The sequence below is a fragment of the Arachis hypogaea genome, chromosome 19 (assembly GCF_003086295.3).
Source record: "Arachis hypogaea cultivar Tifrunner chromosome 19, arahy.Tifrunner.gnm2.J5K5, whole genome shotgun sequence".
NCBI lineage: Eukaryota > Viridiplantae > Streptophyta > Magnoliopsida > Fabales > Fabaceae > Arachis > Arachis hypogaea.
The window spans coordinates 81,711,012-81,725,692 of NC_092054.1; the positions used below are offsets into that span (position 1 = coordinate 81,711,012).

At 37.8% G+C, this 14,681-nt stretch overlaps 1 non-coding gene across 1 annotated transcript; it reads left to right on the top strand.

The window, feature by feature from the left end:
• The first annotated feature begins 9,030 nt into the window (after positions 1 to 9,030).
• On the top strand, positions 9,031 to 9,134 carry LOC112781299 (small nucleolar RNA R71). The gene has a single exon (XR_003192083.1). It is a non-coding gene; the product is annotated as a small nucleolar RNA R71 (small nucleolar RNA).
• Positions 9,135 to 14,681: the final 5,547 nt, after the last annotated feature.

Below are 14,681 nucleotides of genomic sequence, written 5' to 3' on the forward strand. Positions count from 1 at the left end.
TCCCTTCTAAGTCTATGAAGGGTCCTCTCTGGTTCGGTATATGGAGGAGTTGATGTCTCTCCTCTCCTACCTGTCATACAAGAACACAGCACAGGCAACAAACAAGTGAAATACTCTTGGTTAATGGAAGAGTATGGTTAGAGCAGTTGAGGAATTAATTCAAACAGTTAGTGAGTCAGTGAGTTAGTTGCTTGAATTTAAAGGCATAAAGAAAGAAAGCATGTAACAGAGTGCAGAAATTAAAATTCAACAAGTAACTTGTACTGAATTAATCAAAACAAAAAAATGCTCAATCTAGTTAACTTCCAATTTGAGAATTGTCAATCGAAAACCAATCCCCGGCAACGGCGCCATAAACTTGATGCGCATAAACTTGTTATGCTACGATTTAGGAAATTGCACGATCGGCAAAATTCCTTCCGGCAAGTGCACCGGTTATCGTCAAGTAAAAACTCACAATAGAGTGAGGTCGAATCCCACAAGGATTGGTTGAGTGAGCAATTCGGATTAGAAGTGTGTTCTAGTTGAGCGGAATCAAGATTTAGATGAGAATTGCGGAATGTAAAATTGGCGGGAAACGTAAATGACAAGAAATTTAAATGGCGGAATCTTAAATTGCATGAATTAAAGAGCAGAAGCTAAATTGCTGAAATTAAGCATGAATTGAGTTGCAGAATGTAAAGAGAAAGTGGAAATCAGAAATGGGGAATTCATTGGGTTATAGGAGATATTGAGATCTCCGAATCAAAACATGTTTATCTCTTCCTCAACCAATGCGTTCATTGAATTTTGCTTGGCAATCTTATATGATTGGATCCCAATCCCTTGGCTCACCAATTCTCTCTAAAAACAAACAAATTCCCAATCCCTTGGTTTAAATGTTCATAAGAAGAGATGATGCTCGATCACTGATTTTACCACACAGTTTCATGAACCACAATTTGGTAGGATTACATGTCACAATATCCATCCAAACCCCAATCCAATTCATTGTGAGAAAGCTTCTCTAGCATGAATCCTCCATTCCTTTCCCAAGGTTCCGAAGGATTCCAATTATGGGTAGTTTCTCTCCCAAGACAACTACCCAATGGAATTAGATCGAGAAGCTTTCTAACAAAATTCAAGAGAAAAGATTGAAGAAGAAGATAAACTATTATTGATTCATTGAATTACAATAGAGCTCCCTAACCCAATGAAAAGGGGTTTAGTGAGTCATAGCTCTGAATTCAATTACAAAGATATGAAAACTAGCCAAAATGAAAAGGTAAAAAGTCCTTCCTAACTTAAATTCTATCCTATTTATACACTTTCTATATTGAGCTTCTGTTGTGTTTCTTAGGCTTTGAGGCCTCTCCCTGCTTTCCTTTTGCCTTGGGTTTATGATCCATAATCTTGATGAGGCTGTTGATCCAAATTCTGTAACATTCATTGAGCCAACTTAGTGATAATCAAATAATGACACATGACTCAATAAATTGAAATTTCAGACTCATCAATCCTTCAGGCCCAATCCCATAAACCATGATATTCAATTGGGTTTCATACCAAAGTTTAAGTTAATGTTTGTGCTCAAATACTAACTTAAACCGCAATATTTTTGGCCCAGAAACCTTTTCCAAGAGTGGCGTTTAAGTTGCAGTTTAAGCTTAAACTGCAGCTTAAACGCCAGACACTTCCAGTGATGCCTTTTGTGGAAGCACGTTTAAGCTTCAGTTTAAGGTTAAACTGAAGCTTAAACGTGGAAATGGAAGAAGGCAGCCCTGGAGGGTAACTTAGTCGAACACGTTTAAGCTTCAGTTTAAGGTTAAACTGAAGCTTAAACGTGGAGATAGAAAAGGCAGCCCTGGAGGTCGAACACGTTTAAGCTCCAGTTTAAGGTTAAACTGGAGCTTAAACGTGGAAATAGAGAAAGCCATCCTGGAGGTCGAACACGTTTAAGCTCCAGTTTAAGGTTAAACTGGAGCTTAAACGTGGAAGCTGAGAAAGGTAGCCCTGGAGGTGTCGAACACGTTTAAGCTCCAGTTTAAGGTTAAACTGGAGCTTAAACGTGGAAAGGAGAAAGCAACTCTGGAGGGAAAACTTGGTCGAACACGTTTAAGCTCCAGTTTAAGGTTAAACTGGAGCTTAAACGTGGAAATAGCTGTGCATTCATCTGGCGTTAACCTCCAGTTGGAGGGTGGAAATCTTCCTGAGTGCATTCCATGGCGTTTAACCTCCAGTTTAAGGTTAAACTGGAGGTTAAACGTGGAAATGCTTCTTTGGTGAGACTTTCATTCTGGCGTTTAACCTCCAGTTTAAGGTTAAACTGGAGGTTAAACTTCAGTTTCAGCATTTCTTAGCCTTCATGATTCTGGCGTTTAAGCTCCAGTTTAGGCTTAAACTGGAACTTAAACTCCACATGTGATATTCAAGCTTCCTTTATTGATTTTGTTGCTTCCTTGCCTAGCCTCTTCTTCCCTGAAATCATCCAAACAATTGCATCAAAGTCTTCAAAATTTCATGAGAAATCTTCCATTCATAGCATTCAAGTAATATAACTAAAACTCATGGAATTTGCATCAAAATCATACTGTTTGGATGGTTCATTGCTTTGTTATTCTTTTAACCATTCTTGGTTACTTTAAGCTCAAGAAAATGCATAAAACAACTAAAACTAACAAAAAAATGCTAGTGAAACTAGCCTAAGATGCCTTGGCATCACAACACCAAACTTAATACTTGCTTGTCCCTAAGCAAGTCCTGAGTTATTTGAGAAGAAAGTATGAAACAGAAAGCAATTACATTGGCTATATTAGCAAGCATTTGAAGTTCATCAGAAGGGTTTTAAGCAGAAAGTTGCAGCATCACTTTTTCATTCTTATCAGGTAAGATTATCACTTTTTCATTGCATCCATCAAACACTGCTATGGCCTCTTGTTATTCTTATGTCCTTGGCACTTTTCTCTTCTTTGTTTTTCTTTTCTTTTTCTTAGAGCTCATTTGCTCCTTGTTTGCTTGGTGTCATGTGTTGCACAAGCCTTTGGCATTTTCTTTTTCTTATCAGTGCACTACACATATCCACTTCAGGCATTTTAGTTCACATTTCTTCTTGAGACATTGGTGCCCAACACCTCTTTGTGTGACTAAATGTTTTGTATTTAGGTTGCTCTTGATAATGGACTTTTGGTTGATAATCCCGGGTTAGTTAACCCAAGTTACCAAGTGTTGAAACACTCCTCAGAACCTATTCATCCAAGCATATCCTTAATACATAAACACCACAGGCATTTGTCTCAGAAGTTCAAACCATTGGTGCCTAGCTTATTTTCTCAATTTTTTTTTTTTTGCTTTTTGGTTGCCCTTTTTCAGTGGCTTTTTCTTCTTCTTTTTCTTTCTTTTTCATGGCAAAAGACATTTATTCATCAAGATCCATAGACAGTTTTCAATTTCTACACAAAAAATGATAATTCTACACTCTATTTCCAGTGATCTGACTAAACAATCAAGCATGCATACCACCACTTAATTCTACTTGATTTGTCACTAATTGAGCCAAGTTACTTTTGTTCAAACTTTTCTTTTATTTTTGGAAACAGAACAAGCATGGCAAGCACTTGTTTAAGAAGGTGAAGTTATATCCAAACATCTAGGCATTCACTTTATTCAAAGCAATAAACAGACAAATATACTAAAAACTTCACATTCCAGAAAGATTCAACATTTACAGTTTAAACCAGAACAAGCATGCTTTTGTTTGCCCTTTTTAAAGAATTATCAAGGAACAATACCACCTTGTGAAATTCCTTGTTTTCTCTTTGTTGCCAGGAAACAATTTGATTTCTCCTTCTTCTCCTAATTGTTGCTTCATGCTTTAAGATCCTTGTTTCCTTTCCTGCAAAGAGTGATGAAGTTGCTTGCTTCTCAAGCACTTGAGTGGTTAGCTCAACTATGTGTGGGTAAGTATCTGAGTCTTAAGTTGGTGTGTGAACACCAAACTTAGTCTCCCACTTACTTCTCTGTTCTTTGAATCCTTGAGTTCTCTTTGGAATGAAGTTGCTGCTAAGGGTTTTAAGCATTTCTGTGACTGCTTAGAATGGTTGTTCCTTTCATATAATTCAAAGGTTGTTGTGTTCAGTTGATCTTTATGGTGGAACACCAAACTTAGAGTCACACATTCCCCTTTGAATTATTGATCCACGAATTCATTGTTTGGTGTGAAACACCAAACTTAATTCTTTGCAATACACAGAAACTACTTCACCCTTTTTATTGAAACAAATAAAAGAAACAGCAAAAGGGTATTACCTCAGGTTGGGTTGCCTCCCAACAAGCGCTTCTTTAACGTCATTAGCTTGACGGTCAGCTTCCTCAGTTGAGGTGATATTTAACCTTGTCCTTCTCCTCCACATCTCCCAAGTAATGTTTGAGTCTTTGATCGTTCACAATGAAGGTTCGTTGTGACTTTTCTTCCATGATTTCTACTTGTCCATATTTGGAGACCTTGGTGACAAGGAATGGTCCAGACCACCTTGATTTTAGCTTCCCTGGAAATAGCTTCAGCCTAGAATTGTAGAGCAATACTTTTTGTCCTTCTTCAAATTTCCTTGGGGCGATGTTGCTGTCATGCTTCTTCTTTGCTCTTTCTTTGTAAATTTTGGCATTCTCATAAGCTTCAGCTCTGAATTCTTCCAACTCTTGAATTTGCAACATCCTTCTTTCTCCAGCAGCTTTGCTGTCCAAGTTCAAAAGTTTCAAGGCCCAGTATGCCTTGTGCTCCAACTCCAGTGGCAAATGGCAAGCTTTTCCGTATACTAGTTGGTAAGGAGACATTCCAATTGGTGTTTTGAAAGCTGTCCTATATGCCCAAAGAGCATCATCTAGCTTAATCGACCAGTCCTTCCTTGAAGTTCCCACAGTCTTTTCCAGGATCCTTTTGAGTTCTCTGTTAGATATTTCGGCTTGCCCGCTTGTTTGTGGATGGTATGGTGTGGCTACCTTGTGTTTGACTCCATATTTTAGAAGCAATGCCTCTAATGGTTTGTTGCAGAAGTGGCTTCCTCCATCACTGATGATTGCTCTTGGAACCCCAAAACGGCAAAAAATGTGTTTTCTGAGGAAGTTCATGACTACCTTATTATCATTGGTTGGAGTTGCTATTGCTTCAACCCATTTGGAGACATAGTCTACTGCCACAAGAATGTAATTATTTGAGTATGAGGAGGGAAAGGGTCCCATGAAATCTATCCCCCATACATCAAACAATTCAAGTTCCAGAATGAATTGTTGTGGCATTTCATTTCTTCTTGGCAGGTTCCCCGCTTTCTGGCATTCATGGCAGTGCTTCACTAGTTCCTTTGCATCTTTGAAGATAGTGGGCCAATAAAAACCACACTGCAACACCTTAGCTGCTATTCTTTCTCCTGCAAAATATCCTCCATAAGTGGAGCCATGGCAGTCCCATAAGACTTCCCTTCCTTCTTCCTCTGATATGCATCTTCTGAGTATGCCATCGGAACATTTTTTGAACAAGTATGGTTCATCCCAGATGAAGTATTTGGCATCATTTACCAATTTCTTCCTTTGATGCTTGTTAAATTCCAACGGCAAACTCCCAGTGGCCTTGAAGTTTGCTATGTCTGCAAACCAGGGTGCTTTGTGAATTACCATGAGTTGTTCATCAGGAAAGCACTCATTTATATGTGTGCTTTGTGCGCTTCCTTCTTCACATGGTATCCTTGATAAATGGTCTGCCACCTTGTTCTCTACACCCTTCTTGTCTTTGATTTCAATGTCAAATTCCTGCAACAAAAGAACCCATCTAATAAGTCTTGGTTTGGATTCTTGTTTAGCAAGTAAGTATTTTAAAGCTGAATGATCAGTGAAGACAATGACTTTAGATCCAATGAGATAGGATCTAAATTTGTCAAATGCAAAGACTATTGCCAAGAGTTCTTTTTCAGTGGTTGTGTAATTCCTTTGGTTATCATTCAAGACTTTACTGGCATAATAAATCACATGTACCAAATTGTCTTTCCTTTGTCCTAACACTGCCCCAATAGCAAGGTCTGATGCATCACACATCAGTTCAAAAGGTAAGTTCCAATCAGGTGGGGCAATGATAGGTGCAGAGGAAAGTTTTTGCTTCAAACGTTCATAGGCTAGCATGCAATTTTTATCAAATACAAAGGGTGTATCAGAGACAAGCAAGTTACTCAAAGGTTTGGCTATTTTAGAAAAGTCTCTAATAAACCTTCTGTAAAAACCAGCGTGTCCCAAAAAACTCCTAACTGCCTTGACATTACTTGGTGGAGGTAGTTTTTCAATGAGTTCCACCTTAGCTCTGTCCACCTCAATGCCTCTATTAGAGATTTTGTGGCCAAGGACTATTCCTTCTGTGACCATGAAATGACATTTTTCCCAGTTTAATACTAGGTTAGTCTCTTGGCACCTCTTAAGCACCAAGGCAAGGTGGTGTAGGCAGCTAGGAAAAGAATCTCCAAACACAGAAAAATCATCCATGAAGACCTCAATAAATTTTTCAATCATGTCCGAAAAGATGGACAGCATGCATCTTTGGAAAGTGGCAGGTGCATTGCACAATCCAAAGGGCATGCGTCTATAAGCAAAAACTCCATATGGACAAACAAATGATGTTTTCTCTTGATCTCTAGGATCAACTACTATCTGATTATAGCCTGAGTATCCATCCAAAAAGCAATAGTAAGCATGTCCTGCAAGCCTTTCAAGCATCTGATCCATGAATGGGAGTGGGAAATGATCTTTTCTGGTGGCTTCATTGAGCTTCCTGTAGTCTATGCACATCCTCCACCCAGTGACAGTTCTTGTGGGTATGAGTTCGTTCCTCTCATTTGGCACCACAGTTATGCCACCTTTCTTGGGAACTACATGGATGGGACTAACCCATGGGCTATCAGAAATGGGGTAGATTACCCCTGCCTGCCATAACTTCATGACCTCCTTTTGTACCACTTCTTTCATGACGGGATTCAATCTTCTCTGAGCTTGGATGGAGGGTCTAGCATCCTCTTCTAACAAGATTTTATGCATGCATATGGATGAACTTATCCCCTTCAAATCAGCTAGGGTCCATCCAATGGCATCTTGATGAGTTTGTAGCACCTTGATCAATTCTTCTTCCTGTTCTTGACTCAGGGCAGAGCTAATGATAACAGGATGACTCTCATCACTACCCAAGTATGCATACTTGAGATTAGGGGGAAATGCTTTGAGCTCAGGTTTTGGTGCTTCCTTCTCTTCTTTCACTATCTCTGGCATGTTTGGCATGGTTGTTTCAGCAGCCTTGATGTCACTAACTTCTATGTCCTTGGTGAACTCCTCCTCTGCCACTTCCTTTGTTGTTTCCTCAAAGGTTTCTTGTACTGCAATGTCCACTACATCCACCCTCATGCATTCCCTTGGTGATTCTGATGGATAGCTCATTGCCTTGAATACGTTAAACACCAATTTCTCATCATGTAGTCTAAGAGTGAGTTCACCCTTTTGTACATCTATGATGGCTCCAGCAGTAGCCAGGAAGGGTCTTCCCAGAATTATTGAAGCTTTGGCTTCTTCCTCCATATCTAACACCACAAAATCAGCAGGAAATATAAAATCTCCCACCTTCACCAACAAATCCTCAACTATCCCATGAGGGAATTTAAAAGTTCGATCTGCCAATTGGAGGGCCATTCTTGTTGGTTTGGCTTCCTCAATCTTCATTCTTCTCATCATTGTTAGAGACATCAAATTGATACTGGCCCCTAAGTCACACAAGGCCTTCTCCACCATGACTTCTCTTATGATGCAGGGGATTTGGAAACTGCCTGGATCCTTCAATTTCTGAGGCAATTTGTGCTGGATGATGGCACTGCATTCTTCAGTTAACAACACAGTTTTCTCGTTTCTCCAGCTTCTTTTCTTGGTCATTAATTCCTTTAAGAATTTTGCATAGAGTGGCATTTGCTCTATTGCCTCAGCAAACGGAATGTTGATTTGAAGCTTCTTGAAAATCTCCAAGAACCTGGAGAATTGGCCATCCTTTTCACTTTTCATCAAACGTTGAGGATATGGTGCTTTAGGTGTATAAGGCTTCAGGACCTCTTTTTCTTTTTCTTTTGTTGCAGACGATGTAAAAGATTGTCCTTGTTCCTTATCTCTCACATTTTCCTTTGCTTCATCCTCTGTGGTTTCCTTTGAGATCTCCTTTAGATTCTTTCCGCTTCTGAGGGTTATGGCCTTACATTCTTCCTTGCAATAGCCTTGGCAGCATGAGAAACGCTTGTCCCAGGGGTTTGCTTAGACAAATACGCAATTTGATTTTCTAGCTTCTGGATGGCAGCTCCTTGGTTTTGCAGGTTAGAATTTACTTCTTCCTTAAAAGCTTTCAATTCGGTTATGTCTTGACTCATGGTTGCAAGCATTCCTTCTATCCTGTTTAATTGATCTTGAAATTGTTGGTTCGGATTAGGTTGAGCAGGTTGATTATTTTGGCTATGATATGGTGGTTGAGAGTAAGTGTTTTGTGTGGCTTGGTATGATCTTTGGTTGGAGTTTTGGTATGTGGACTTGTTATGTTGGTTTTGCTGGTTTCCCCACCCAAAGTTTGGGTGGTTTTTCCAGCCTGGGTTGTAAGTGTTGGAATGTGGATCATATGGTTGCCTTTGTTGATTTCCTACATAATTGGCCTCTTCCCAATCACCTCCTTCAGTACTTTCTTCCTCTTGATCTTGTGTGTGTATTGCAGCCACTTGTTTTGTTTCTAATTTCCTAGTGAGCTCTGCTAGTTGCTTGGCAAACACCTTGTTTTGGGCTAGAATTGTATCAACATGGTTCAGCTCCATGACTCCCTTAGTGTTGTGTCTCTCTGATGCATAGTAGTACTCATTCTCAGCCACTGTCTCAATCACTTCAATGGCTTCTTCCACAGTCTTTTTCCTGTTCAATGAACCTCCTGATGAATGGTCTACAGCCTTCCTTGATTCATAAGACAGTCCATCATAGAAAATATGCAATTGCACCCAGTCATGGAACATGTCTGGTGGGCATTTCCTTGACAAATCCTTGAATCTCTCCCATGCCTCGTAGAGAGTTTCACCATCTTGTTGTCTAAAAGTCTGAACCTCAGATCGAAGCCTATTGACCTTTTGTGGGGGGTAGAAATGTGCCAGAAATTTGCTTTCCACCTCGTCCCATGTTGTTAGGCTCCCCCTTGGGAATGATTCCAACCACTTAGCTGCCTTGTCCCTAAGTGAAAATGGGAACAAAAGCAGTTTATAGGCATCTTCCTGAACTCCATTGGACTTCACAGTGTCGCAAATTCTCAGGAATTTTGTGAGATGTTGGTTTGGGTCTTCATTAGCACTCCCACCAAATGAACAATGATTCTCCACAAGTGATATTAGCTGTGGTTTGAGCTCAAAATTGTTGGCCTGAATGGGTGGTTTCTGGATGCTGCTACCACAATTCCCAGAGGTTGGGTTTATGTATGAACTAAGAACCCTCCTCTCAGGAATGGCATTGTTTCCATCAGCTCTCTCATGGTGGTGAACTTCTCTATCCATGTTGAGATCTAAAGCTTCCTCAAAATTGTCCTCAGATTCTCCTTCAGATTCCTCTTCTCCCAGTACTCTCTTCCCTCTTGCTTCCCTTCTAAGTCTATGAAGGGTCCTCTCTGGTTCGGTATATGGAGGAGTTGATGTCTCTCCTCTCCTACCTGTCATACAAGAACACAGCACAGGCAACAAACAAGTGAAATACTCTTGGTTAATGGAAGAGTATGGTTAGAGCAGTTGAGGAATTAATTCAAACAGTTAGTGAGTCAGTGAGTTAGTTGCTTGAATTTAAAGGCATAAAGAAAGAAAGCATGTAACAGAGTGCAGAAATTAAAATTCAACAAGTAACTTGTACTGAATTAATCAAAACAAAAAAAATGCTCAATCTAGTTAACTTCCAATTTGAGAATTGTCAATCGAAAACCAATCCCCGGCAACGGCGCCATAAACTTGATGCGCATAAACTTGTTATGCTACGATTTAGGAAATTGCACGATCGGCAAAATTCCTTCCGGCAAGTGCACCGGTTATCGTCAAGTAAAAACTCACAATAGAGTGAGGTCGAATCCCACAAGGATTGGTTGAGTGAGCAATTCGGATTAGAAGTGTGTTCTAGTTGAGCGGAATCAAGATTTAGATGAGAATTGCGGAATGTAAAATTGGCGGGAAACGTAAATGACAAGAAATTTAAATGGCGGAATCTTAAATTGCATGAATTAAAGAGCAGAAACTAAATTGCTGAAATTAAGCATGAATTGAGTTGCAGAATGTAAAGAGAAAGTGGAAATCAGAAATGGGGAATTCATTGGGTTATAGGAGATATTGAGATCTCCGAATCAAAACATGTTTATCTCTTCCTCAACCAATGCGTTCATTGAATTTTGCTTGGCAATCTTATATGATTGGATCCCAATCCCTTGGCTCACCAATTCTCTCTAAAAACAAATAAATTCCCAATCCCTTGGTTTAAATGTTCATAAGAAGAGATGATGCTCGATCACTGATTTTACCACACAGTTTCATGAACCACAATTTGGTAGGATTACATGTCACAATATCCATCCAAACCCCAATCCAATTCACTGTGAGAAAGCTTCTCTAGCATGAATCCTCCATTCCTTTCCCAAGGTTCCGAAGGATTCCAATTATGGGTAGTTTCTCTCCCAAGACAACTACCCAATGGAATTAGATCGAGAAGCTTTCTAACAAAATTCAAGAGAAAAGATTGAAGAAGAAGATAAACTATTATTGATTCATTGAATTACAATAGAGCTCCCTAACCCAATGAAAAGGGGTTTAGTGAGTCATAGCTCTGAATTCAATTACAAAGATATGAAAACTAGCCAAAATGAAAAGGTAAAAAGTCCTTCCTAACTTAAATTCTATCCTATTTATACACTTTCTATATTGAGCTTCTGTTGTGTTTCTTGGGCTTTGAGGCCTCTCCCTGCTTTCCTTTTGCCTTGGGTTTATGATCCATAATCTTGATGAGGCTGTTGATCCAAATTCTGTAACATTCATTGAGCCAACTTAGTGATAATCAAATAATGACACATGACTCAATAAATTGAAATTTCAGACTCATCAATCCTTCAGGCCCAATCCCATAAACCATGATATTCAATTGGGTTTCATACCAAAGTTTAAGTTAATGTTTGTGCTCAAATACTAACTTAAACCGCAATATTTTTGGCCCAGAAACCTTTTCCAAGAGTGGCGTTTAAGTTGCAGTTTAAGCTTAAACTGCAGCTTAAACGCCAGACACTTCCAGTGATGCCTTTTGTGGAAGCACGTTTAAGCTTCAGTTTAAGGTTAAACTGAAGCTTAAACGTGGAAATGGAAGAAGGCAGCCCTGGAGGGTAACTTAGTCGAACACGTTTAAGCTTCAGTTTAAGGTTAAACTGAAGCTTAAACGTGGAGATAGAAAAGGCAGCCCTGGAGGTCGAACACGTTTAAGCTCCAGTTTAAGGTTAAACTGGAGCTTAAACGTGGAAATAGAGAAAGCCATCCTGGAGGTCGAACACGTTTAAGCTCCAGTTTAAGGTTAAACTGGAGCTTAAACGTGGAAGCTGAGAAAGGTAGCCCTGGAGGTGTCGAACACGTTTAAGCTCCAGTTTAAGGTTAAACTGGAGCTTAAACGTGGAAATGGAGAAAGCAACCCTGGAGGGAGAAAACTTGGTCGAACACGTTTAAGCTCCAGTTTAAGGTTAAACTGGAGCTTAAACGTGGAAATAGCTCCCTGGTGCATTTCCCATTTCTGGCGTTTAACCTCCAGTTTAAGGTTAAACTGGAGGTTAAACGTGGAAATGCTTCCTGAGTGACATTCTCATTCTGGCGTTTAACCTCCAGTTTAAGGTTAAACTGGAGGTTAAACGTGGAAATGCTTCTTTGGTGAGACTTTCATTCTGGCGTTTAACCTCCAGTTTAAGGTTAAACTGGAGGTTAAACTTCAGTTTCAGCATTTCTTAGCCTTCATGATTCTGGCGTTTAAGCTCCAGTTTAGGCTTAAACTGGAACTTAAACTCCACATGTGATATTCAAGCTTCCTTTATTGATTTTGTTGCTTCCTTGCCTAGCCTCTTCTTCCCTGAAATCATTCAAACAATTGCATCAAAGTCTTGCAAAATTTCATGAGAAATCTTCCATTCATAGCATTCAAGTAATATAACTAAAACTCATGGAATTTGCATCAAAATCATACTGTTTGGATGGTTCATTGCTTTGTTATTCTTTTAACCATTCTTGGTTACTTTAAGCTCAAGAAAATGCATAAAACAACTAAAACTAACAAAAAAAATGCTAGTGAAACTAGCCTAAGATGCCTTGGCATCAGTATCTTATGAAGAACTAGATGGAAAAGGTCAAGAAGCAAGTTCCCTTGGTAATGATCATCATGAATTAAGCTCTCCTAGTAATGAACTTGCATCCGTAAGTGAATTCTTTGAGATTGAAGAATCTTCCCCAAGTGAATACGAAGAGGATACAAAGTCAAAGAAGTTTGTAAAGAAGTGGAAGAATTCAAAGAAGAATACAAGGGAGTAGAGCTTGCAAAACCACTGGAAACACCTATCCCAAGGCCATTACCACCCAATACAAACTTTAAGTGGGTAAAATCCTTAGCTTTTATCTTTATCTTTCCACTTGAATATGGTTTGCTTGAAACAGATAACTATTGTCTAATTATGTATTTTAGTGCTTTAATTGGTGTCAACTTAAATTTAAATGATGACAGAATTGTGTGGCATGGTTTTCTAATTCAGCACACGGGTTTGTTGTTCAGTTTGTAGCATTTTTTTTTAAAATTGAATATGATATTTTAGGGGGTTTTAAACCGATACCAAAAAAGATTCTAAAAGTTTTATAAAATCGCCAAAATAAGTTTGTCACATTTCAAATTTTGGAGATTTGTAAAATTCCCAAAAATCTTTTCATTGGATTTTAAATTGCAACAAAATAGAAAAAAACAGGTCACAAAGTAGCGAAAATCTTGTACTACTATAGTCTCCTATTTCTTTTTCTTTTAACCCCTTCAATTTTTCTATAGTATTATATATGTACATGTAATCCGTTCTCCTTATAATTTATCAAGAGAGTTTTAAGAAATTTTGATGTCTTGTAATTTTTATAATTTATAAAAAATATTATATGATGATTAATTAATTAGGTAATCAAAATTTATAATCATAATAATTATAATAAGCCAAATACTTGTATCCAAAATTTATATGTAATAATATATTTAAGAGTAAAGTATCGTTTTTGTCCCCAACATTTGGGGTAAGTCTTATTTGTGTCCCTAACGTTTAAATCGTCCTATTTGTATCCTTAACGTTTATAAAAGTGATTCAATGTTATCCTACTATCAATTATACTAACAAATCAGATCATATTTTTCAATTATTCTCATTTGGATGTAATCATTCTCAATTAGGTCTCACTTGGATGTGGTCGATTTTAATATTATACCCACTATTTGTGTTTAGATTCAATTATGTCCCTAGAAAAGTGAATTATGTAAATATTGTAGGAATTAGTTTCAACATTTAATGAGCTATTTTTTCGGAGTAGATCATCGATTCTATGCCAGACATTTGTATTCTAACTTCAAGAAGAGATTTTTAAAACTCAAACTAAAGCACTCATGATGTGTAATTGACGGCAGGATAACATTGAATCACTTTTACAAATGTTAGGGATACAAATAAGACGATTTAAATGTTAGAGACACAAATAGGATTTACCCCAAACGTTGGGGACAAAAACGATACTTTACTCTTAAATATATTATTACATATAAATCATTAATAATTTATCAGTAATTAGGATTAGATCACAATAAATTATATTATAATAATCTTCTAACAATCGAATCTATACATACATTGTCATTAATTTCTAAATGATTCATGTTTTAGATAACGGAAATGTTTGGTAACCAAAGAAAATCAGCCAAAAACAGCTATAACTTACCTTATTTAGCATTCATTAATTGTTGCAACAATTAATTAATGCTAAATAAAGTAAATTCTGGCTGTTTTTTTGTTTACCTAGCATTACTGGAAGATAAAAAATGTACGTCGCTAATAATAATAGTAATAATAATAATAATAATAATAATAATAATATATATATATATTAACAATTTGTTCTAGCTATTGAAGATGATATGATAAAGTAACATTAAGTTGTCACTTACCACATTATAAGAGATGTCCATTGTCAATTTGATTATTTCTATGTTGCAGTTTCTTTTGCCTTTTGCCCTTTTATATCATCTTGTGGGCATGGTGATGATCAATACTACCTATAGCTAGTTTACTTTAATATATAAGGTTAGAATCGTTCACACTTAACATACACATATTCCAAAAGGCAAATTAAAAATTATAAACTAAAGATTACTAGCATGCTTGTATTTTTAATTTGCTTTGTGTTTTTGGCTATAAATAGAAGCAGCACGTGAGCACAACGTAACATTTTCAACTCAAAGCACATAAAACAAGAACAAAATTTCAAAATAGGGCACATCAAAGAATGGATCGAAAAATTACGAAAAGGCACTTGATTTTTGCATTGTTGTGGTGCGCGATGGCAGCAATGGTGGTGCGCGGACAAAGTGCGCGCAACGTA